This window comes from Macaca thibetana, chromosome 20 (assembly GCF_024542745.1).
Source record: "Macaca thibetana thibetana isolate TM-01 chromosome 20, ASM2454274v1, whole genome shotgun sequence".
NCBI classification, from domain to species: domain Eukaryota; kingdom Metazoa; phylum Chordata; class Mammalia; order Primates; family Cercopithecidae; genus Macaca; species Macaca thibetana.
In genome coordinates, this window is record NC_065597.1 from 26,565,846 (window position 1) to 26,592,493 (window position 26,648).

Genomic DNA, 26,648 nt, shown 5'->3' on the forward strand with positions numbered 1-26,648 from the left:
GAAAAGAAAAATTGAAAACTCTGAGGTAGACAACTTAATTCTACCTACTTTTCACCTTAATTCCAACGGTTTTCCAGATAAGAAGCACAGATTGGCCAAGCAACTTTCCTACTGTCCCAAAGAACAGGGATTGGAAGCCAAGAAGCCGAAGGCACCACAGCGTCTTTTTGAAACTTGGTGCTTTCGTGCCTGCCCAAATTCTCTGATTGATAATTAGTTTTCTAATTCTTTTATTTTTAAAAATAAAAAAATAAAAGATTAAATCAGATCAAACACTCGGCCGATATACATGTTGGTTATTCAAACGATGGAGGCTTCATTGCCTGATACATCCCGTACTGACAGTAGCAGATTTGGAACTCATGAAACCCAAATCTCGTCAACTTCCTGCAGCACCCCAGCTCCTTTTTATAGAACCCATTGTCTCCTTAGTTCTTTATGTGATAAATACCGATTGAGTAGCTACTCTGTGTTAGTCCCTGGACAAGAGCTGAGCAAAGGCATGAACGAGATAGGAGAGGTCTCCCTCTCATGGAGTTTGGAACGTAATACACATATTCATAGTTCTGATTGGGCAAAATTCTTCTCTCTTACTTTTATTCATAGTTTCCAGCTCTGAAACCTAATGCTACAAAGATAAAAGTTGCATTTGATAGGTAATGCAATGAAACACTACTCAGCCTTTAAAAAGGAGAAAATCCTGCCATTTGCAACATCGTAGATGAACATGGAGGATGTTATGCTCAGTGAAATAAGGCAGATTCAAAAGGACAAATATTGCATGATACCACATATGCGATGAATCTAAAATGGTCAAACTCATGGCAGCTGCGTGGGAAAATGGTTTTGGGGGGTTGGGAGAGGGGGATTGGTGTGGTGTTAGTCAACAAGTACAAAGTTTCATTTATACAAGATGAGCAACTCCTAAAGATCTACTATTTAGAGTTTCACTTAGTGTTGCTTCTCTATAATGTTGATGAGAAAAAAAATGGTCATTGGTCCCTGGGCCTCCCTTCTGTGTGCTCTGCCATTGGTATTACTTAGCTTCTTTCTCTGTATTGACATCTTTTTGCCTTGCTACCTACTTACTTAGTCTCTCCAAGTTTCAATTCCAAATTCCCAAGAGATTACAATGATTGACTCAACCTTAATCATATGAGTTGGTTTCCCTTTGGGGTATGCCCACCCCTGGCCTAGTAAGCCATGGTGCTGTGGCAAGGACACGTGTTCCATAAGGTTGCCCCCTCAGGGGCTGAGGGTTGAGCAGATTAACCTGGAAGGGAAAGGGTATGTCTAGCAAATTAGAACAAGTAAGAAGTATAATCACCTGTAAGTTCATGCTACATTTTCTGGAGGGTTTTTTTTATTATTATTTAATTCTCCTCTCAGACCTTCTGTGACTCCCAAACCAATAAATCATTTTTGATTGTGTGCTGTTCTTTTCTTCCCTTGAAAAATATTCATTCAAGTTCTTCTCTCATTCCCTCAAAAGAGACTTCAGGCCGGGCGCAGTGACTCACGCCTATAATCTCAGCACTTTGGGAGACTGAGGCGGGCAGTTTACCTGAGGTCGGGAGTTTGAGACCAGCCTGACCAACATGGAGAAACCCCATCTCTACTAAAAAATATAAAAATTAGCCAGGTGTGGTGGCGCATGCTGGTAATCCCAGTTAGTGAGGAGGCTGAGGCAGGAGAATCACTTGAACCTGAGAGGCGGAGTTTGCGGTGAGCTGAGATCATGCCATTGCACTTCAGCCTGAGCTACAAGAGGGAAATTCCATCTCAGAAAAAAAAAATACTTCAAGCAAGGGAGGGCATGCTATCAAAGTATATTTTCCTACCCTTCTGCAAGGTCTCTACATTTAAGTCAATAGCAGCACAATATAAGAAGAAAGACTATTACCAGCTAACATTTATTGAATATTTACTAGGCTATCAGCACTGGTCTAAGTACTTTACATGTTAAAATTAATTTATTTTCTACAATGATCTTAAGCAGAATTTCCTTCATTTTCTTATTTCCAAAATGATACTACCTAATATAGAAAGTGATGATGAATTTTGAGAGATAATGTACCTGAATTTCTTATTGTTCATAGTATATACTGAATAAATCGTGCCTGGTGATTGCTATAATGGTATCATCAACTACAACATTGTTCCACAGCTCAGTAGCAACACCGTTTTGTAGTTCCTTAAAAGCGACCACTGGTCTGAATCTGACTAAACTAAACACAGAGCATCAAAAGCAAATGGGAATTCGGAGGTCCAGAGGATGGGAGGTGAATGATACAAATGGTTAGAGTCACAAGTTGGAATCCAGTGGAGCGATAGTGCCTCAGAGCCAAGATCCCAGAGAGCAGAATTCTGAGAAATCCGTGTCCAGAGAATATGGCCAGGACCTTGGAGAGCTCTTGGTGATGTCCAGGTTTCTTCCACAGTTTAGATCTCAGACTAGTGCAAAAGTCTGCACAGGGGCTCCAGCCTTGTAAGGGTCTCATGTTGTTTTATTTGGAGGCTCTGACATAAGTGGAACTCTGGGTGCCAAAGGGATAGTTCAGAACTGGAATCTTCTGACCTGGATAGGGCAATCGAATTCTTGATTGCATTAGACGGTGCGTCAGGATCCTTGTCAGAGAGTAAGAACTTTTCATCTTCCCGTGTCAGCAGAGGAGTTCACCTCTACTACCAGAATAGGAAAAAAATTGCAAAATATATAGCAAAAAAAAAAAATAGCAAACAACACCAACTTCTTTTCTTATGTAACCCACAGTGAACAAGAAGCAATTGTCTCAATTGGATTCAGAAACAACCGTGGGTTACATTTGGATTCTATGTATTTTTAGATGTTTAATTTCTATTTGCCTATTTCATGAAAGATTGGCAATCACACATAAATCTGCATGAGTAAGAAGAGACCCATGAAAATAAATAGTCCTACAGATGTAAGATTTGAGATAATATGTATCTTAAGTGAATAGATTGTCTTTGCTCTTAATGAACCTTCAACCTTCATGCCACGTAGGTTTGGTGAAGAATGTTTTTGATGTCTGTTACCCACGTGGAGGGTTTCTGCCTGTCTATTTTGAGTAGAAGATACTTAGAACAAAAGTAATGTCGAAGGGAGGAGAACATCAAGAAATAAATCATGTCTGTATTCCTATAAAACTAATACCAGACTTGATAAACATGCATCTGAAACTTAGCTAGAAGTGCTATTCTACTGTTACTATAAGGGACCCTGAGTATTGTAGATTCGGTTAGACTGTGGGTAGCCAAGAGGGACGAGGACTTGGATTTTGTCCTGAGCTTATGGCAGGCTGGCAGAGGGACAAGTCCCCTTTGCACAAGTCCCCTTTTCTCTCTGGGTGTGTCTCCTCATCTGTAATAGAAGGAGGATTGAATTAGCTGGTCTATAAGATCCATTTCATGATCAGAAGTACAGAGTAAGTATGTGAATGATGCGTGAATTAATGAACAAACTTCTCCCTGTTGCCACATTCCAGGAATAGCCCACGGATTTGCAAAGAGGGGCAAGAAGTGGCATCTACCAGCTGCTTCCTTTTCTTAGGAGCCTCCAACAGAGCCTAATAACATGGGGAAGCATTACTGAATTATGACTTTGTGCAAGATTACTAACTTGGAGTGAATGGCTATTGTTTTTGGAGGTTTTAAACAGTCATGGAACCAGGATGGACTCCTGAGACGAACAACCGCATTTATTCATTTCAAATACAACATGCTAAAAATGTTTTTGAAGCTGTAATTTTACATCCTGAAAAAAAGGTTAAATTCAAGGCAATGTACAAAGACAAAGAATGACTTTGAGCAAATGCATTAATTAGGGTTGAGATGTTCAGAATTTAATGTCAACTAAAATTGGTTAAGCTGAAGTCTTTTGGGAGCGGTGACAGTTCATACTGTCCCTATTAGTAATCAATGTGCTTGATTTGCTGGAAATTTTACATATAGCCTTATGAATCCTTTTGACTGAAGTGCAAGTTTCCTCTAGAAAAGACCAGTTTTAGGAAGGCGTGTGTGTGTGTGTGTGTGTGTGTGTGTGTGTGTGTGTGTATAAGTACATATACTGGACAAGTCTTCTTGAAAAACAGACCCAGTAGTGTCAAGTGGCGTATAACTATCCCCAAACCAAAGCCTCCTGCCCTCTTTTCTGCCTTTCCTCTGCTCCCTGGCAGAGCTGACCTACTATGTCTCTAGGTAACTTGGCACCAGTACTATCTAGAAACTGACGTGTGATGGGTCATTTTACTTATTCCACGAAGTTACTGTGAGTGCAGATCCTGGAATCTGAGAGACCCAGGTCTGAAACTCAGTGTCTTCACAGCCTGCCTGTATGACTGGAATGAACAACCTTAACCATTAGTTTCTTCATCTGCAAAATGGGGATGTAGAACCTTCCTCACAGAGCAGTTATGAGACTAAATGAGGTCAAATGTGTGAAATAATTAGCACCATGCCTGGTGTTTTGCAAGTAAGTGTTAAACATCTGAGAGGTACTTCGAGTATCAGTAGAACTGTTGGTATTTATCAGGTGCCTTCTGTGTACCGGGCGCCAGGCGAATCCCCAGAGATGCAAATTGGACCGAGTATGTATTTTCAAGTAGTTCAAAATCTAGTAGGGAAAAGTGGCAGGAAAGCAAGTAATCAGGAAACGATTGGGTAAGTAATGTGACAATAAGGTATCAGCATAAACCCAGACGAGGGGCAGCAAGGAGGGGAGGGGCTGCTTCTTGAAAAGGGTGGCATATGGGATGACTCTTTTTTTTTTTTTTTTTTTTTTTTTTTTTTTTTGAGATGGAGTCTCTCTGTCACCCAGGCTGGAGTGCAATGGCATGATCTCAGCTCACTGCAACCTCTGCCTCCTGGGTTCAAGTGATTCTCCTGCCTCAATCTCCTGAGTAGCTGGGATTACAGATGCCTGCCACCACGCCCAGCTAATTTTTGTATTTTTAGTAGAGATGGAGTTTCACCATGTTGTCCAAGCTGGTCTCAAACTCCTGACCTCAGGTGATCCACCTGCCTCGGCCTCCCAAAGTGCTGAGATTACAGGTGTGAGCCATTGTGCCCAGCAGGGATGAATCTTAAACCGAGTGGCAAAAAGGTAAAAATAATGTCTGATACATTCAGGGATCAGGGATAGTCTGTGCAGAGGCCAGAGAGAAGAGTATGGAGGACAGAGAAAGGCAACCCTCCTCTGCCCTGGATCCAGAGACCCCATGTCCACCACAGCACAATTCTCTGAGTCCTGCAATAAATGCTGCAAACTGTTTTGTTTTGTTTTGTTTTGTTTTTTGGTTTTTTTTTTTCTTTCAGTTAGAAACAGTCTGGTTCATACAAATGAAATACCAAACAGGACCACCATGGCAGAGGGAACTTCTCATTTTATCTCTTGCTCCTCAGTGCTTTTGAGTCTCTCCCTGCATCACTTCCCTGCCGTGCACCTGCCAGGTTTGTGGGTCCACTTGCACATTTGTAGTTCTCCAATACTCTTCAGGCCCAGTGATCCTTTTCAGACTCTTGTCCTCTAGAAAAGCAATTATTCAGATCTGGCCGAAGGCTTACTTCTCGGTTTCTGGCTAAAATTGCCCTCATAGTACCCTGACCCCAGACTCCTGCTGGATGCCATCCAAAAGTTCTCGAAGCCCTCATTTCTGCTATAGGCATGGACCACTCTCTCCAGCCCTGACAACCCTGACCTCACATGTCCCTTGGGATTTCTGTTCCTCTTCCACTGTTCTTTTTTTTTTTTTTTTTTCTTGGTTGCAGAGTTTTTCGGAAGGACTGATTATCAAGTCTCTTCTTTCCCCAAGAGTGCTTCTTTGTCACAAATGATTCCACTCCTTGAGGACATTTGGTGACATTTAATTCATCTCCTGTTCTCTGCTTGGATGAATTCTCGGAACTCCCTGAGAGGAAGGACGAGGCAGTGGAACATCTGAGCAATGTGATCTTTATGTGGTGGGTGAAGGTGATGGATTTTCATCTCCTTCTTCACCCTTTTTCCTGCTGCATGGGAACTTCTGGGCATTCTCCTTTCTCTTCCTTGCTTTTAACTGATTTATTCTTTTCTGGCTTATGACTTTTCTTTTGTAATAACTGATTTATTATTTTCTGATAACTGATTTATTCTTTTGTGATAACTGATTTATTCTTTTCTGGCTTATGACTTTTCTTTTGTGACACCAGTTTGTAAATGTGTAACTTGTCCGATCTTTCTTCTTTCAGCACCCACCTCTCATGCTATAGCATTTGCACACCATTCCATATTGTTTAAGACTGGGATTCAGTTGAGTTGTAAAGCAGGTGTGAGAAGCTTTGCGAGGCTATAGAACTGTGTTCATCCCTCTCTTGACTTGGACTATGGAAGTTGCCACCTGCTCAGATGCCCTGAATGGTGTGTTGGGCTCTAAATTGGCCTGACAGTACCACAGCACTCTTCCAATTTCTTGGGGATGTCCAGACATTTGATAGTAGCAGCCCAGTTACCTCTGCTTGCAGTGGAAGGAAGGGTCAGCATTGTTCCCCAGCACCCACCCTTTGCTAGGAAGGAAGGACTGTTCTCCCCTTTCTTTAACTTGCACCTCAATGCATAAAGAATATTTGCCCTTTTCCCCCCATGAGGCAGGGGTGGCCTGCTGGGATGGGAGTTCCAGCTTCTTTCTCAATCCCTTACTCACTCCTGTCATAGACAGACAAGTTGCTAAATGATTGTGGGAAACTGAAACGCCCTTCCAGCCACATTTACTGTTAGATAAGGTCCCTGACTCTCAAAGGCAGCACCCCACCTCCATTCTCCATTCTCCCTCTTCCACTTTCTCCATCCAGGTGCAGCAAGCCCTTCTGTGCTTCCTGTTTCCTGGACTCACCCATGCCCTGAGCAGGCGTGGGTTTGCCCTCCTCATACCATCTGATGAGGCCAGGCAGAGCATCTAATGGGAGGTTCTGGTCACTCTTAGGCAAAGCCCTGCCCTCCGGCTCACTTTATGACAGCACTCTGCCCTCAGGGTTGTCACCACCTGCTCAGATAATAATCTAGCTCATCATTTTTCATCTGCCTGGTGTTCTTTGCATGTTACTTCCAGAGGCAGAATCCCAGAGAAGAGAAGGAGCTCTCAGCTCCTAAGAATCACTCCTCCAGAAAAGCTCAGCAACCAAGAAAAACAAAAACACAGTGAAAGAGAAATGCTCTCCTTATTCCCACCCTCATCCCTCGCCTATCCTTTCTCCATTTCCCCACGTTCCCTCCATCCCTGGGAGATTTACCACCTGCCGTTCCCTGTGTGTCATACAATTCTAGGCTCTGTGCTTCTGTCCTGCCTGTGCCTGAAAGTCCTTACAGTTTTCCCCATTTGCCATCCAGCCAACCCCTGCTTGTTCAAAATTCAGATTCAGCCTCCCCTCTTCCAGGAGATCCCTGACTCCCCAGCCAGGCTTAGCTGCCACTCTTCTGGGCTTTCCCAGGGCCCAGTCATGGCTCTCATCACCATGTTCTCTAAAACCATTGACTTCTTTGCCTTCGCTAGCAGTCTGTGAGTCTGTGTAAGATTTGCCATATCAATCTAACTTTGTATTCCCGGTTCTTGGCGCATAGTGGGGGAACTCACAGAGACTAGAGATGAATCAGAGATAAATGAGTGCCCCTTGAGTCCAGGGCGTGCCTGTAAAATTGGAAATATCTGCAGGTACAAGTTGCAGGCAGGAAAACTGAGGCACAAGAAGTGTCACTTGCATAAGACTTAGCTAGTAAATGGCAGAGCTGATGCATGTGAAAATGTCTAAGGCAGAAATATGTACTTATTTAAAAATTTTTTTAAAAGCAAGAAAATGTCTAGACACAAGGTTTTTTGTTTGTTTGTTTGTTTTGTTTTGTTTTGTTTGAGATGGAGTCTCGCTCTGTTGCCCAGGTTGGAGTGCAGCGGCGCAATCTGGGCTCACTGCAAGTTCCGCCTCCTGGGTTCACACCATTCTCCTGTCTCAGTCTTCTGAGTAGCTAGCAATACAGGCACCTGCCACCATGCCTGGCTAATTTTTTGTATTTTTAGTAGAGGTGGGGTTTCACCGTGTTAGCCAGGATGCTCTTGATCTCCTGACCTCATCATCTGCCAGCCTCGGCCTCCCAGAGTGCTGGCATTACAGGCGTGAGTCACCATGCCCGGCCTAGACACAAGTTTTAACCCTGTAAATTCTGTTGCCTCTAACTGCAACCAAAGCCCAACTCATCACATTCTGCACAGAGTGCTGCCCACATTCACTTGGGGAATCGGCAACATGTACACCTCGTTACTTCACCTCCAAACCCAGCTCACAAGCAGACAGGATGCACACCAACTGTCCAGTTAGCAGAGCTTCCCATTTAAATCAAATTCTCTTCTCCTCCCAAGCTCATTTCAAAGGCATTCATTGGTCTGAATACATGTGCTGGTGTAACAAAATGAAACTCACCCCCAAAACAAAAGGAAAAAAACCGATCTGATGCAAAATCTATCTGCATTTCAGAAGCTGTCAAGATGAAAAATGAAGCCACAAGTTTGGCCTTTAAAAATATTAATTTCTTATAAAGATGAACTAGAGAGTGGTAACTAGAAAATTCCCTTATCTCCTAGGAAGAACAAACAGGATGAAATTCTGGTCCTTCTTCTTGAGTCTTATATGCCATTTCCAAATTCAACAGTTACTTGTTCACGGTTCATTTATGAGGTTTCTGAGCATAATGAATGTCCACACATGTCACTGATTTATTGATGAATCATTGTTTCTACTCTGAGCTCAGTTCATGTAGTTCAATATGCTTTGGCCTTGCTATGGCTTTAGGGGACGATAGTTAACCCAACAGAGCAAATCTGGCCAACTCCCGAGTGGGGCCGGGGTTTGGATTCAACAAAGGGCACCAGCAATAAATGCCTCCTTGCTGGTAGATGGGAAGGATTGAGAAGACAGAGGGGAAATTGCATGCATTCTGCTAACATCTACAACGTCTGTAACAGTGTCTTTTCCAGCAGTTATAAAGGATCCTCACTCTCCCTTTCCTCCCTCAGTCCCAGTTCATCCTCCAGAGCTCCTCATGATCAGCTCCCAAAGCCACTCGCTCGCTATTCTGTTCCTTTGAGGCCTCTGTCCACTTCCTGCCCTTGCCTCTCTTTCCTGGACCATTGCAGAGTCTCAGAACTGCCTCTCTGCTCCCAACTCCATCCATTCTCTCTCTGCCTCCAGAACATTCTCCTTTTCTGAAACATTCTCCTCTGCTTGAAAGTACTGATGGCTCCTCCTTGCCTCGCACAGCAACTCCAAATTCCTTGTAATCTAGTCCCAAATCACTGTCTGGCCTCCTCTCCTTGCCCTCCTTCTGAACACCCTAGATTCCTGCCAAATATAATGTTATTCCACAAACCTACGAGGACCTTACCTGCCCTCTGTCCTTTGCACATGCTGTTCCTTCAGCCTGTGCGCTCTTCCTTCCCTCATCCACCTGGGAGACTCCTGCCGATGTTTTCAGACCCAGCTTAAACGCCCCCACCAAACCTCCCCTGCCTCTCCTAAGTGGAACCAGCTCCGCACTGCACTCCACCATGTTGGCATATACAGTACATGTGGCTACCAGTTGATTGACAGGTTGTCCCGTAAACCAGTCTGCTCAAGGCCATCTCCGGTAAAACAGTGTGTTCCCCTTCCCTGGGGAGTAACTTTACACAAGTTGCAGGGGGTAGTGGGCTGTAGTCATGATGCTATTGTTCCTCTGGAAATTATGCTCGAAAGATATTTGAATGAATGAAAGAATACGTTTAGTAAAAATGCATTTTTCTATTTTTTTCTAAAAGTATCCTACACAATTTCCATCAGGATCAGTGGAGAAATCCCTCCAGATTCCTAATTATCTTCTTCCCAAGATAACAAGATCTCTGTCCTGTCTTCACAAAGACATAGGACATGGGCTCAGAGATGTCTAGGCATCTGGCTTTCTGCCTGTCTGCCTGTCTGGGGGAGCCAGTGGTTTTTTTGTTTGTTCATTTGTTTTGTTTTGTTTTGTTTTGTTTTGTTTTGTTTTGTTTTGAGATGGAGTCTCACTCTGTCTCCCAGGCTGGAGTGCAGTGGTGCAAGATCTGCTCACTGCAACCCCCGCCTCCCGGGTTCAAGCAATTCTCCTGCCTCAGCCTCCCAGGTAGCTGGGACTATAGGAACACGCCACCATGCCTCACTAGTTTTTGTATTTTTAATAGAGACAGGGTTTCACCATAATGGCCAGGTTGGTCTCGAACTCCTGACCTCATGATCTGCCCGCCTAGGCCTCCCAAAGTGCTGGGATTACAGGAGTGAGCCACCATGTCTGGCCAGGAGCTGGTGGTTTTAAACTGATCATCATTCATTCCCTTTCTCAGACTCAGGTCCCTGGTCCTGTGTAGCCTGTGTTTTCTTACAAAACGGGAAAAAGCTCTATTGTTGGCCAGAAAGCAAAGCAAAGGAACCTGAGCACACAGGATTCTAACTCATGCTATTGATTTCATTAGCATAGGTCTTTCATCGTAGATGCCAAACAGAGTATCCACTTCCCTTAGTGGCCACAAAAGCACCTGGAGAACTAGCAGAAGAGCCACATGGGGTCTTTTCTGTCTGTTCACCCCACCTTCTAAAATCCCCACCTTTCACACCTTGTCTCTGATGACACTTGTCTCAGGGATGTGACTTTGTGTCTGCTCCACAAGGTGATGTCTCTGCCATTTAACCCAAGCCCTTCTGAGTTCTGATCATGTTCCTGCACCAGGCGGCGAGAATGGCAAAGCCAAGGAAAAATGTACTGCTGCCCTCACCGCAGTCATGGTCTAGCATGGAACAGCCTCACTGCTTTACTAGGCTGCTGTGGGAAGGAACTAGCACAGTGTGTGCAATTGCTGGAAAAGACGGCTGGGGAGCCCAACAGCAGGAGACAAAGTCCATCCCAGTATTCCCAGAGATTCTTTCTCATCCTTTTATACGTCTATATATAAAATATATATAAATGTATTATGTATATATTTATAATATATAAAATTATATACGTATATAAATCATATATTTTATATAATTATATATTTATATAATTTTATATATAATTTATATTTATATATTAAAATTTATATATATTTATATAATTATATAAAAACAATTATATAAATTTATAAATGAAACTATAATTATTTTATATAAATTGTATATTTTATATGTAAATTATATACTATATATACATTTATATTTTTATATCTCATCCTTTTATATATATAAAAGACGTTGCAGATGTTAGCAGAATGCATGCAATTTCCATATATATATATATATATGGACCTTCTGGCCCCACCGGAGGGCCAGCACCTCCAGCTAAACATTCAAAAGCAGAGGAGCTGCATTCCTCACCAGTGTGAGGGAACCACATTCACCAAAGAAAGCCAAAACAGACCCCGTTGATATACACATATTTCCACAAACATCGTAACAGTCTTTTTCACTTTGTGTCATTACCAGACACAGGGAGAATTTCCCAGCGGAAATCTTCACCCAATTTGCTCCGTATGGATTTTCTACCTTATTTTACTACTGAGAAAGCAGCCTACATGTTTTATCTGCAAGAGAATCAAAAGATGGAAAATTGTCACATGGGGGACAGTGAGAACAGCTTGTTGACAGAAACACAGTTGACAGTTGCATCCTGGAGGAAGCTCTAACAGTCTTCATTTCTCTCAGCTTGATGTTGGGCAAAGTTTTTACTTCTTTAAAAAAAAAAAAAAAAAAAACTAGCCCTTAAAGCAGTAAGATATTGATCACTTAAATTATCTGTGTATTGAATTAGGCTAATAGAATCTAAGTTTAAGCAAATTTGAAAGAATTATCTTGAACACGAGATAATAGGCCCCGAGTTTGTACTCCCAGGTAATGGTGACCATACACTTTTACCATATCAGATAATCAAGAAATATTGGGTCTGCCACTCCTTAATGTGATACTGGCATGTGCCGTGAGAATCCAGCACAGGCACTTTGCTCCTGAGGAGGACCAGGGGTAAAGTTTATTCTCCCTTTTTCCTTCTTAACTTTAACTCACCCCTCAATTACTCCCTCTCTTGTCTTCATAAACTGCATTTTCTTTTTGCTCATATCCTATGATTTGTCTCAATTCCATCCAGCTAGGTGCCTGAGCTAGAAACTAGCCACCAAACTGGTACCTCGTTCCCCTTGTTCCTCACGTGAAATGTGCACTCTGGCCACAGAGCTTAGCAGTCGCTCTGCATGGGGACAGATCCTGGCTCTGTCACTTCCTCTGGACTAACTAGGGGAAGTCATTTAACATTCTGAGCCTCAGTTTTCTCATCTATGAAGTGAATCAGATGGCGATGCCCATGTCACAGGATGCAGTGAGAGTCAAATAGGGGTAACTTCCAGAAAACTCACAAAGACTGACATGTGTTAAGTGATCAATAGATGTTATTTATTTTTTTACAGTCATCATCAACACCCTAATTGATAACTAGGTATTTTTCGTTCCACTTGTGTGTGTGTGTGTGTGTGTGTGTGTGTGTGTGTATGTGTGTTGCTCTTGTTGCCCAGGCTGGAGTGCAATGGCGTGATCTCAGCTCACTGCAATCTCTGCCTCCTGGGTTCAGGCGATTCTCATGCCTCAGCTTCCTGAGTAGCTGGGAAGAGCTAGGGTTTCATCATGTTGGTCAGGCTGGTCTCGAAACCCTGACCTCAGGTGATCCACCAGTCTTGGCCTCCCAAAGTGTTGGGATTACAGACATGAGCCACTGCACCTGGCCTTTTATTCCACTTTCTAAAACTCTCTTTCATTCCTCTCATACTCTTCCTCCTGGACCATCTCGTCTCACCTGGATGGATATACTGTCAGTGTCAGGTTCACCTCTTAAGTCCTCAGTACCGAGCACAGTGCCTGGCACCATGTGGCCCCAAAACAAATCCCTGATCCATTGAATTGAATATTCTACCTCTCGCTCACCAGTTATTCAATGTTATTCCTGGCCATTTCTGGGACATGGGCAGAGGAAAAGCTATTGAACGTGTATAATAGCCAAACATGGCATTCGTGATTTAGAAGAATTCACAACAGACCCAAAATATGCTTTGGGCACTCAAATCATCCATCATTTCTCCTATAAATTTCAGTAATCATTTCTGTTGGGTTTGTTTGAAGGATTTGATGCGTTTAAAATTTAAATGTGGGAAAGTTATGCCTTTTCTTTTGTTTTATTTCCTAGCCATATGACCAATGAGGCAAAGAATCCAAACTCATTAAGTCTCACACATAAAGGATTGAAATGTATACAGTACTTACAGCGAGCATGGGCTGAGTGATGAAGCTCTCTTTTTAGGCCTTGAACATGTTGACACACTCAATATTTTTCATCCACAGAATATAGTAAGAACATCGTCTCACACCATGAAACATTAATATTATTTTTATGACTGTACACAATGCAGTGAGACATTGCTGAGCTGCTGAGAAATTTAAAGAATAAAAAAGATTTAGACACTGAAAGAACCTTGAATCATTGAATTTGGGGAGGTAGGGAGTAAAGTTGGAGTATGCCTAGGAGGTGATTATGTGGCTCCCAACAAATGAGCTAGAGCCAAACTTTGTGTGTTTTAAATGATTTGGATCCTTGGGTTTAGTACTGGTGGGTGTGGCTCAGTTCTGCATAGTCAGCATTCAGTGGTGGGTCAGGACACCAATGAGTTCAGCCAAAAAACCTGAATGACAGTCTGTCAGCATGGAGGTGTCCACCGAACCTGTGGAAGGAAGGAAACTACTAGAGGAAGAACAGTGACCAGTAATTGTGACACATGCTCTCTCGGCCCTTTTTTTGTACCCATAGTAGACGTCACTAATCAATGGCAACGCTTTTGCCCTTTGAGTCCAGATATCACCTTGGGATCCTACTTAACAAAGGGACCTATGCACAGTTGCCATAATTGATACAGTTTACCATATAAACTGAAACCTATCATTCCTAAAATTTTTAAAAATAAAATAAAAAAGGTAGACGGAAGCCCAAGTTTTGTAAATGAGGCTGCATTTTTAAAATGTAGGTAACTCTTTTCTTATCACCCAGCAGATTCTTTAATGGCAAAAAGGCCAGGCTTGCTTAACTTCTGTAGTTCTTTGTTAAATCAGTACACTCATTTGGTAACTATTGAACACCTGCTGTGTGACAGCAACATACATGCTAATTGGTAGCTGTCCCTTTATCTTGGCAGTTCTCAGTACTGAGCCTTGGGACAGGGAAGCCTAGACCATCTTGCTCCAGATTTCAGTAAATTGGGTCCCCGGGATTTAAAGAGGAGACGAGGATCCCCAGATACCCTTGAAGGTACAAAGGTATCTCTAAGCCACAGTTTTCCCAAGACAGTCCTTAAGCCCTGTGCCCCACAGTTTTCCCAGCTGTGAAATGGGCAGCTGCTGATACAGACCCTGCAGCATTGTCATGAGGTTCAGATGAGAACCTCGTTTGTATCAATTGCCATAACTGATATAATTTACCATATAAACTGAGAAGTGCCTGGGTCATAGAAGATGCTCTGGAAATGGCAGCAGATATTGTCATTATGCTGATGTTGCTATTGTCGTCATTATTTTTTGTCTCAGTGTGCACCTTTGATGCATCAGATGGGAGCACCCCGCTCTCCATTCTTAGAAACTGTGCTCATGCATTTGAGCTTGCCTCCAAAGTCTAGAGCCTCAAGGTTGGCCTGACTGTTGACATGTTTGACTTCCTAGCTCCAAGCAGGGAAAGCCCTCCAGGCCCTCAGTGGTGGTGTTCTCTTGGGAGCCTGTGCCTCAAAAACACTGGTGAGGAAAAGCAGCTATGACTCCAGGCCGAGAACCAAATACCTGGGTCTGGATAAGGTGTGCCACTTATAGTTGCTGCTCTGAGATCAGACCCAGGCTCAAATCTTGGCCTCACCACTTACCAACCACATACCTGTGAGTCACTGCAGCTCCTGGATGCTCAGTTTCCTCATCTGCATCACAGGGATGGCATTCCATTCCTGCGATTCACTATGGGTCTTAAGAGATCCATTCACTCTGTTCCTCTCCTACTTCAGTGGTAGCTTCGCAAATCACGACCAAGTCATGCCAGGCCCTGTTAAGATTCCCATGTAACAACAACCTTCTATGAAACAATAATTTCACAAACAACTTCTGGGGTCAACAGCGCTCCAGAATTTACTCCCTGTGATATCCATGAACTCCAGTTTTGAAAGTCCAACCCATGAAAAGTAATTTTTAAAGGGAACAATGTGTAATACCCAAGAGAAATGAAAACACACATCCACAAAGAAACCCTGAACATGAATATTAATAGCAACATTACGATAATAGCTAAAAACTGGAAACCCAAAGGCCTATCCACTAATGAATTCATAAACAAAATGGGCCTGTCCATACAGTAGAATATTATTTGGCCATAAAAATGAACGGAGCACTGTGAGATGATGTATTTTTGTTGCTGAAGCCACCTGGCTTGTGGAACTTTGTTCCGGTAGCCATGGAAAATGAATGCTGGTGGTGACTACTGATGGGTATGGAGTTTTTCTTTGGGGTGATGAAAATGTTCTGAAATCAGTTATGGTGATGGTTGCACAACTCTGTAAATATGCTAAAAACAGTTGAATTCTACACTTTAAATAGGTGAATTGCGCAGTATGTGAATTGTAAAACTGTTACAAAAAAAAAAAACAAGTGTCCCACACTAGAGCCATCTTATCAAGTCAACCTCCTGGTTAAATCACCCCCGCAGGCATCCTGTTCCTCTCAGGAGACCAATCTAAGCCTGTCCATAGATCTACAAGACCAGCACCATCTGGCCCATCTCCATCCAGCCCCTGCTCACACCACATCTCCCTCCCTCTCTGCCCTCCAGCCTGGGGGTTTCCATCTTCACCATGCCCAGGGCCTTTGCACATGCATTCATGACCTGGAGTATTTTTCCATCTTGCCCCATCCCACTGTCCTCATTACCTCTTAACCTCCTGTCAGATTTTAGCTCAACCGCCAATCCCTTGAGAAGTTTCCTGGTCTCTGAGAGACATTCAAGTCCTTCTTGGAGGTACTTTCATAGCACCCGAACCTCTTCAGCTCTCATTTCACCATTAGAATTTAACATAAACTTATCTGATTAATATCTGCCTCCCACACTGGGCTATTGTTTACGTAAGAGCAAGGTCCGGGACTATTTCACTCACCTTTGTAGTCCCAGAAACCAGCACATAGTAGGCTCTTTATTGTATTTCTTTAATTGATGTAAAATTCACATAACATAAAACTAACCATATTAAAGTGAACAATTCAGTGGTATTTAGTACATTAATTGATGTAAAATTCACATAACATGAAACTAACTTTGTTAAAGTGACCAGTTCAGTGGCATTTAGTACATTCACAACGTTGTGCAACCACCACCTCTAGCTGCTCCTAAAATATCTTTATCATCCCAAAGGGAAACTCCAGAGCCATTAAGTAGCCTCTCCCGCTTCTTCCTCCCCTATGCCAGTCCCTGGCAAAAATCAACCTGCTTTCTCTCTCTATGGATTGATCCATTCTGGACCTTCCATATAAATGAACTCATTCAGTCTGTGACATTTTCGTGTCTGGAGTTTTCCACTTAGCATAATGTTTTCAAGATTTTTCCATGTTGTAGCATGCATTAGTATTTCATCCCTTTTTATGGCTGAATAATATTTCCTTGTATGGGTAGACCACATTTTGTTTATCTATTCGTCTGTTGATGGACATTTGGCACTGTTTCTACCTTCTGACTAATGTGCTGTGCTATGAACGTGCATGTACATGTATTTGTTTAAGTGCCTGTTTGCAATTCTTTGGAATATACATCTAGAAGTAGTAGCTCTATGTTTAACTTTTTGAGGAACCATCATACTGGTACCATATGTGGTATTACACATAGCAGTGATACCATTTTATATTCTAACCAACAGTACACAAGAATTCCAGTTTCTCCACATCCCTCCCAGCCCTTGTTATTTTCTGTTGTTGGTGTTTTTTATGTTAGCCATTCTAGTGGCTATGAGGTGCCATCTCGTAGTTTTGACTTGCATTTCTCTAACGATTTGTGATATTGAGCATTTTTTCACACGTTCATTGGCCATTTGTATATCTTTTTTGGAGAAATGTTGATTCAAGTATGTTGCCTACATTTTAATGTTGTTGTTGAGTTATAAGCGTTCTCTATGTGTTCTGGATAATAGACCCTTATCAGATATATGATTTGCTGAATGTTTTTATTCCATTCTGTAAGTTACCTTTTCACTTTCTTTATAATGTCCACTTCATTGTATTTTTAACCAACTAAATAACTAATAAGTCCAGTGGCAGGCATTTAGATGACATTTGTGGGCAAAACAATCAAGGACTCCCATATGGAATTACTAATTTATAGCTCCCTGGATACCTGGGGGTCAGGAATCAGTCTGTTGATTGGCTGGGGGCTTTCACTTCCATCCAAGCATCAGGCCACATGGTGCCATCATAGTCGCAGAATCACTTATGAATAATGGATGTCTTCATGTAGGAAGGGTTAAACAGCCCCTGTCCTCCTGTGTCCACTGACCAAGTCCCCTTCATGATTTATGGATGATCACATTAAAGGAAGAAGAGAGGAATAGGGAAAGATGAGGTTTCCCAGCATAGCCTTTTCAGGACCCCTGTGTCACGCCTTGGTGCCAATTAACATTTACTTGAATTCTTGGTTCCCTCCCTAGCAGCTGTTGGGTCCAGCTCTCTAGGGGATGTCTGAGATATAAATGCTGAGACCTGCACACTGACATTTAAAGAGCCAGTGAGGGGTGTGCATTCTTTATTTAACACCTTCTTTCTGTTGCAATATGAGGTGCTCCCCGGTGCCCCTATTAGAATTACTAGTGGCCATCACATCTGGGTTCAGGGAATAGTTGTCTGTTTTTAAGAAAAGCCTGAGACTCGTGGATTTGCGCTGCTTCCCAGAGGGCTGAGGAGGAGAAAGGGGTAGGAAGACCACACCCATCACCCAGAGCCATGGACCTTGTGGTAAATCCCCCTCAAAATCACATAGACGCATCCAAAAGCCCTTCACCATTTTATTTTGTTCTGATAATAAAACTCAGTCTAGTCTTTTATGACTGCTACATAATACGTGTTTATTGTAAAAAAAATTAGACAATTAGGAAAGGACACAAAGGATCAAATGAACATTGCATAACTACATCATCCAGAGATAATTGCTGTTAATATCTTGCTGTATATAATTCTCCTGCTCTGTTTATATATTGTGATACATAAATACCTTTTTCACAAAAATGAGAGTTCACTGTTCATACAGTTTTGTAACCTGCTTTTGCTTCTCAACAATATAATAGAAACATTTTCCATGTCATTAAATATTCCCCTACTAAGCATTTATTTTTAATGTGGGTGCCTCTGGCTTAAACAGCAGCAATCTTCAGTGCTGCAAAGAGCCATGCTTGGTGGATGTGAATACATTCTTCTGCTCAGAGTATTATGAGTTTGTTTAAATGGTACCTCTGTGAAAATATATCGCTGGCTAGCCATTCCTGGAGCAGGAAGAGTGTCTAGTCATTCTTGACTTGCTCAAATCCTGTAAAATTAACCATTTCTCACAGTCATGGGCTACTTTTCTGGATGGGAAAATTTGCTGGGATTTAAGGTTCCAGGGCATAGACCGGGCAGTCAGTCACTGGCCGATTTGTAGCTCTGTTAAAGGGGACAGGGCTGGTTAAAGTTTAAATAACCATGGAGGGTCCCAGGCTGAAATATGCTATAGGGAAACACAAATATGAGAGACACACAAATGTCATGAGTGTCCAAAAGCAGAAGAGGTCACATTCCACAGGAGGCAAGAGGAGAAGAAAAGCTTCTGCTGAGCCTTCAAGGGCAGGTCAAGTTTGGAGAGGCAGGAAGGGCAGTAAACATTCGTTCAGGCATTGGCTCCACTAATGTTTAAGGAGCATCTATTAATACTATATTCCCAGCATTGCCCTCGCTGTCAAGGATATGACAATGAAAATACATAGATGATCTCCAACTTCAAACACCTTACAGATTGGCACAATTCAGAGCAATAGTTAGCACAACAGGGAAGACTATTGGATACAGTAATATTAATAGCTGCTCGATAAATGTTCACTATTAGGTGTCATATGTATCATTTCATTAGTGCTCACAACAATACTGTGAGGCGGATTCTATTATTCTCCCTATTTGCAAACTGAGGCTTAGTGTGGTTAACGTACCTAAAGTCCCACATGCAGGTACTTGGTAGCGGAGTCAGTCTTTGAACACTTTCCACTTATTATCTGTTCCATGATATGAAAGCATTTTGCACATTTCCTCTTATTTAATCCTTCTGACCACCTTGCGCAATAGATGATAAAATTCCCATGTTTAAAGAGAGTGTTATAAACACAGAGAAAGTTATCATTTGTCCAGGCCCACAGTAAGAAGTGGAGCAAGGCTGTACCTACTGTGGCCTGAGGACCACTCCATGCCCACTATACCTCACTGTTACCACCTCAGAGAGGTAGAGATCCTGGCTGGTCTAGGGCAGAGTGAATCACCCTAGGGAAGGCCTCCTAAGGCTGACTTCCTACACTATCATTGTGTTAGTTTGTTCTCATATTGCTATAAAGAAATAACCTGAGACTGGGTAATTTATAAAGAAAAGAGGTTTAATTGGCTCACCGCAGGCTGTACAGGAAGCATGGCTGGGGAGGCCTCAGGAAACTTACGATTATGGCAGAAGGTGAAGGGGAAGCAGGTGTGTCTTACATGGCTGGAGAAGGAGGAAGAGAGAGAAGGGGGAGGCACTACAAACTTTTAAACAACCAGATCTCATGAGAACTCACTGTCATGAGACCAGCAAGGGGGAAATCCACCCCCTTGATCCACTCCGCTCCCACCAGGTTCCTCCTCCACATCGAGGATTATAATTCGATATGAGATTTGGGCAGTGATCCAAATCCAAACCATATCAATCATTTATTTCATTTGCAAGTATGTATTCAGCACCTGTCATCCCAGGAGCTGTACTGATGTGAATGGAGTCACAGCCCTTGATATGCTCACAGGACACAGAGAGCCACATGTGCCACTGTGATAAGTCAGATATTATGCTAAATGTAGGCATGGGTATGGCGCAGTGTGGGGGCAGAAAACTCAATTCCCAGTTAGACAGGGATAAATTAGGGCAGGCTTCACATGGGAGTAACATTTGAGCTGACACTTAAGCTATAAGCACGTGCTTACCTGGGGGACACCTGGATGGAGACTGTCCCAGACAAAGGGAATGGTGTTTGCAAAGGCTCAGAACTAGAGAAAGCATGACATGTTTGGCTAACCATGGCCAGGAATTAAGTACTGCTAGTATATAATGGATGAGGGGAGGAGTGGGAGGAAATGCTGGCAGAGGGGGACAGATTTCCAAGGGCCTATGGTGCTGTCCACAGAGTTTAAACAGTGTCCTGGTAGCGATAGGGAATCATTGGAGGATGTAGAGAAGTATAGCAGAGTGATTGGCATTGAGAGTCAGGAAGATCATTTTAATGTGCTTGAGGTGGTGCTGTGGGACCAGTGGGACTATTTTTTGTGACCTGACCTACAGGAGAGGTAGTGAGAATAGAAAGAAGACAGGTGTGAGCAAATTAAGGAGGTAGAATTGATCAACTTGGTAAAAATTGGTGCAGGAAGGTCCAAAATCTAAGATCAAGGCAGTTCAACACCCAGTTTTCATTTCTGTTCATTTCTCTCTCTCTCTCTCTCCCCATTTCTCTCTCTCTCTCTCTCTATTTCTTTCTTTCTCTCTCTCTCTCTCTTTCTCTCTCTCTCTCTCTCTCTCTTTGTCTCTCTCTCTCTCCCTCTCTCTCTCTCTCTGTCTCTCTCTCTCTCTCTCTCTTTGTCTCTCTCTCTCTCTCTCGTCAGGTCAGGGTCTCCATCTGCCACCCAGGCTATAGTGCAGTGGTGCAATCTCAGCTTACGGCAGCCTCAAACTCCTGGGCTCAAGAGATCCTCCCACCTCAGCCTCCCAAGTAGCTGAGACTACAGGAGTGCACTACCATGCCCTGGCTTACTTTTATGTTTCTTTGTAGAGACAGGGTTTTGCTGTGTTGCCTAGGTTGGTCTTGAACTCCTAAGCTCAAGTGATCTGCCCACCTCGGCCTCCCCAAGTGCTGGTATTACAGACGTGCACCACGGCACCCAGCCTGTTCATTTCTAATAAATCCATTGTTTTACTTCTTTTATTTGTTCTTATTAAAGTTTCTATGCTGTTGGAGTTAATTGTAAGTGGAAAGTTGAGAACGGCCAAATGTTTGGTTGGTTGCTGAGCAGAAGAGCAATACTTAGCATCTTTGTTACATAACAGATCTCTATTTGTGGGAGTTAATATTTATAAAAGAAAGAAAGATGCATTACCCGTAGATGGTGCCGTTTATTCTGTTTATTTTTAAAATGCTTTTATGTTGTTAAAATCCTAGCCTTTGGTTTTGCATCTATAATGAAATTTGGGCAGATTGTATTTCAGCTGGCATGGAAGGAAATGTGCTTTTTATTTACTTTGAAATAATGAAGATCTTTTCTCTTTTACGAAAATCATCACTGCATTTGTTCATCGATCCAACCAATGCACATGGGCGTTTGGAAAGCAGGTGTGGTCCCTGCCCTTCTGAAGCTGACAGTTGAGTCATTTATCCCTGAGTACACCCTCAGTATTTACCCCTGTTTTAAACAGGAACTCTTCCTTGAACATTGATAGAATGTCAGAAATTAGTCATGAAGAACCAAGGGTGACTTTCAGTGGTTGTTTAATATTTCAGACTTAAATATTCTTCCCACATGCTCCTGCCTCAAGACTTTCGCACTTGCTAGCTCCTTTGTCTGAAAGTCTCTCCTCCAAAATATCCACATCTCCTCCTTATTCCTTTCATGACTTTATTCCAATGCAACCTTCTTAGGCCACCCTGTTTAAAACAGAGCCTTGGCCAGGCGCAGTGGCTCACACCTATAATCCCAGCACTTTGGGAGGCCAAGGCAGTGGGTTGTTTGAGTCCAGGAGTTCGAGACCAGCCTAGTCAACATGGTGAAATCCCGTCTCTACAAAAAAATGCAAAAATTAGACAGGTGTAGGGGCATGCCCCTGTAGTCCCAGTTGCTAGGGAGGCTGAGGTGGGAGGATCACTTGAGCCCAGGAGTTCAAGGCTGCAGTGAGCCAGAATCATGCCATTGCACTCCAGCCTGGGTAACAGAGCAAGACCCTGTCTCAGTACATAAATAAATGATAAAAGAAAACTGAGCCTCCACCCTAGAACTATCTCCCTTTTTATTTTCTCTCTCCCTTAGCGCATACCACTGTTGATCTTGTTTACCATCATTCTGCTCATCCAGATTGCAGGCTGTAGGAAGAGTGCATCTTCGTGACCTTGTCTATGGCTCTGTCCACGCTGGCTAAAAGAATACCCGGTCCTCGGTGGGTGAATGTTTGTGGAATGAGTGGATGGCCCCTCTCTGAGCCTCAAGTTTCTCTGCTGAACACAGGGTTGTTAGGGGCGGTTAGTAGGGTGTGAGGGAAAAAGAGTAGCAGGGTCCCAGTATGCTTGGCTCTGTGGGGGCTGCTCCCAGCATTTGGGGCTGATCAGACTGCTTCTGCAGAGCAATGCTGGGCTGAAGTTGGTCTTGCTTTGTGCAGATGTTTCTGTGTTACCCAACACTTGGCTTAGTACTTTTTTCTCCATCAGGTCCATAAGACAATTTAAAGGAATGAAAAAAAATATGTTTTAAGGGTCTAGACCTAATGCTAGAAGTATCCTTTTGGAGAGATTTTTTTAGTTTGTTTTGAGGGACTTTTTGTTTGTTTAAACACTGAGCCTTTCAAAATTTAAGGTACTGCCTTATTGTGCAAATCACACATATTTCTAGTAGAAAAGAAAGGAAAAGATGTAGAGAAGGAAAGCATGCTTCCCATGGAGGGATAAATGGATCCTTCCCAGCCCACACACTGTTCTGAGGCTGCTGTCCACAAGGGTTGTCAGGACACAGAGCCTGGGCAGCCAGGTCTCTCAGGAGTGGAGACATTCATTTCCCAGCCATGGGACATTTACCCAAACCACTGCAAAGAACCACCAATAACATAAGACCATGTGCTGACAGCCAGTGGAAATGGAGCTCAGAGTTGACAGAGCTCCCTGAAGACTGAGCTCTCTTGAAAATGTAAAATTGCTGAGGACCTTAAGAAGACTCTGATCAACCGTGTTGGCCCAGTTGGACGTTCATCCTGAACTCTAAGAGGCATGGTCCATCCGCTGAGCAGAATGGCCATTGATGGGGTTTACACTTAACCATTTAACCATGTGCGTTAATTTCCTAGGGATCCTGAAACAGATCACCACCAACCAGAGGGCAAAAAACAACTGAAATTTATTCAGTTTATTGACAATCCTAGAGCCCTGAAGTCCAAAATCAAAGCGTTGGTAGGCCTTGCTGTCTCTGATGTTCCCAGGGAGGATCTCATCTGCTTCTGCCAGCATCTGGAGGCCCTGGTTCCTTAGTTTCCAGCTGCACAGCTCCAGTCTCTGTTTCCACCTTCAGGGGCCCGTCTCCCTGTGTCTTCTCCTCTTCTGTCTCCTATGAAAGGACACTTGTAGATTTAGGGCCCACCCAGCTAATCCAAAATCATCTCATCTCCAGACTTAAACTTAATTACATCTGCAGAGACCCATTTTTCCAAATAAGATCATATTCACAGCTACTAGGGGTTAGGAGTTGGACATATATCTTGGGCGACCACCATTCAACACAAACAAGTCCATGGAGAGAACACTCCCCTCACTTTGAAGAGCTACCACTAAAAATCTTAGTTCCTTTGATTTTTAAAGCTCATATCTCTGTCCAGGATTATTGAGCATCTCTTCTGTAGTTTTAACTGTAATAGCTTCCACTTGCTGATTTTATTCTGTGCACCAGTTTGCATGGTCAGCCACATATAGGGATTGTCCCATTTTATCCTGATAATAGTGATGGAGGAAAGGTAAGATTGTTTTATTTTGCAGAACCAGGATGTGTGGGCATCAAAGAGTGTGATTGGTCCATGGCCACAGAGCTCTTTAAAACCAGAGCTGAGGCTGGGCATGGTGGCTCATGCCTATAATCGCAGCACTTTGGGAGGCCACGGTGGGCAGATCACCTGAGGTCAGGAGTTTGAGACCAGCCTGGCCAACATGGTGAAACTCCATCTCTACTAAAAATTTTAAAAGTTTTAAAAAAAAGAAAAAGCCGGGCATGGTGGCGTGTGCCTGTAGACCTAGCTACTCCAGAGGCTGAGGCAGGAGAATCACTTGAGCCCGGGAGGGAGAGGTTGCAATGAGCTGAGATCGCACCACTGCACTCCAGCCTGGGTGACAGAGCAAGAGTCTGTCTCAAAAACATAAATAAATAAGCAAAAATAAAAAAATAAAAGCAGATCTGAGATTTGTATCCTTAGTTTGGCTTTAAAGTCCTTGCTGTTTTCACTATGCCATAAGTGAGCAGAAGCAAAGAGTTAAAGCATGGCTTTTGCTTCCAAGCACCTCATAGCAGAGTGGAAGGGACAGAGAACTATCTATGGTTTATTTGGACATGATGTGGTATGTGCTACAAGGGAACTGTGTCAAGAGCTCTGCAATCTTTCTACCCTGGAAACGTTAGTAAAGGCTTCAAAGAGAAAGTGACCCCTGAGGTGGTCATTTGAGAACAGCAGGACTTGGCTGCATCTGAATGTAGAAAATTGCATGCTGGGCAAAGGGAACAGCATCTGTGAAGAAAGGCAAAAGTGAGTGGACCACCCACCTGATCCCTCGATAGCATCCAGGGACTTCTGTAGGCTGTAGTCTTATGATGCTGAGACAATGTATTAGGCTATTCTTGCATGACTACAAAGAAATACCTGAGGCTGGATAATTTATAAAGAAAACAGGTTTAATTGGCGCATGGTTCTGCAGGCTGTACAGGAAGTATGGTGCCAGGCATCTGTTCTGCTTCTGATGAGGCCTCAGAAAGCTTACAATCGCAGCAGAGGGCAAAGTAGGAGTGGGCATGTCACATGGTAAAAACAGGAGCAAGAGGTGGGGGAAGGTGCCAAACTTAAACAACCAGGTTTTATGATAACTCACTCACTATTACGGGGACAGGACCAATCCATGAAAGCTCCACCCCAGGATCCAGACACCTCCCACCAGGCCCCACCTCCAACATCGGGGATTACAATTCAGCATGAGATTTGGTGGGGACAAATATCCAAACTATATCAGATGCCGCGGAGCCAGGACTTTGATTTTGAATTGCTACAGACACATGTCTCTGGTGGCTTCCTGTGTGCCATACCCTAAGCTGGCATGCATGGCCTTCCCTTCCTCAGCGGTGTGAGGCTGGTAACCTGGGACCTCTTTCCGCCTTCCTGCACGCTATAACCACTTCCCAGATCACTCCAAATTTATATTCTCTGTATCTCAGGATATGGCAAAGTGAGACACGACAGTAACCCAAACTAAGGCAAGGGCAGTGGGGATAAGGAGGATGGAGTCGTGCGAGAGTACTTTTCGAGAAGGAAATCCACAAGGATCTATGCAGCAGGAGGGGGAGAGGAGGCTCGACATGAGGGAGTCCCAGTTTAGAAGCCCGGGTATGGGGTGACCAGGCATCTACCAGATCAGGGAAAGACTGTACTTGGCTGGGGAACTACTGAGCTCGCTTTGGGCTGTGCTGTGTTTGCAGTGCTCAGGACACATTCAGCTGGAAATGTCGAATGAGCAGTTAGAAGTGTAGATCTGGGAATCAGGAGACAGGTGGTAATGGAAGCTGTCGGAGTCCACAGGGGTGGGTGGAACGAAAGCTGGAGGAATAAGCAGGATCTCCAAGAAGAAGGTTGACCCTTAGAGACTTGGTGGAGATTGCTTAAAGAGCTGCCATGAGTGGCAACCTACCAAAAAAAAAACTTATTCTCCCAAGCCCAACCCATACAGGGCTGGTGGAAAGAGCTGGGAAACGGGCTCCCAGGTGGAATCTTTGGGCTAGTACTAATAGGGGTTTTGGCTACGGGGGAGGTGAAGAGTAGCACTGTGTATGCTCCAGGGGATAGCAGTTGAGAGCATAAGGTACAGACCCAAGAGGATGGGTTCCTATCCCAGTGCCACCATATATATATATATATATATATATATATATATATATATATATATATATATATATATATATGTAGCTGTGTGTCCCGGGACAAAATAATCCTCACCTGCACAATGAACACAGCAACCATAGCAACTTCACAAGGGTATCTTGAAGACCAACTAAGGTAACCCACCTAAAGGGTTGAATACTATTTCCAACATGTAGTAAGTGCTCAGTGCACGTAGCCATGATTATTATAATGACAGTGCGTCTGGGTGGAGCCCAGATGAACTGGCAAGCGATGACTACCTGTGGCCTGGAGCAGGAAGGTCCACAACTTGGGGCTAGAGCCACAAGGGAACATGATGCACACATGTGTTTGCACCCACGGTTGAGGTTTCTCTTCCCACCGGCACAAGGCACTGAGGCACTGGGATTTCCTCCCA

The 26,648-nt window shown here is 43.3% G+C and overlaps 2 protein-coding genes across 3 annotated transcripts in view; both read left to right on the forward strand.

The window, feature by feature from the left end:
• Window positions 1–26,648, forward strand: part of CDH13 (cadherin 13) — a 1,164,483-nt gene that overhangs the window by 928,400 nt on the left and 209,435 nt on the right. The window lies entirely within an intron of this gene.
• Window positions 7,615–26,648, forward strand: part of NECAB2 (N-terminal EF-hand calcium binding protein 2) — a 434,498-nt gene continuing 415,464 nt past the window's right edge. Inside the window, exon 1 of the mRNA XM_050775052.1 lies at window positions 7,615–7,618. The gene's annotated coding sequence lies outside the window, so the exon portion shown is untranslated. The remainder of the gene's footprint in view (window positions 7,619–26,648) is intronic.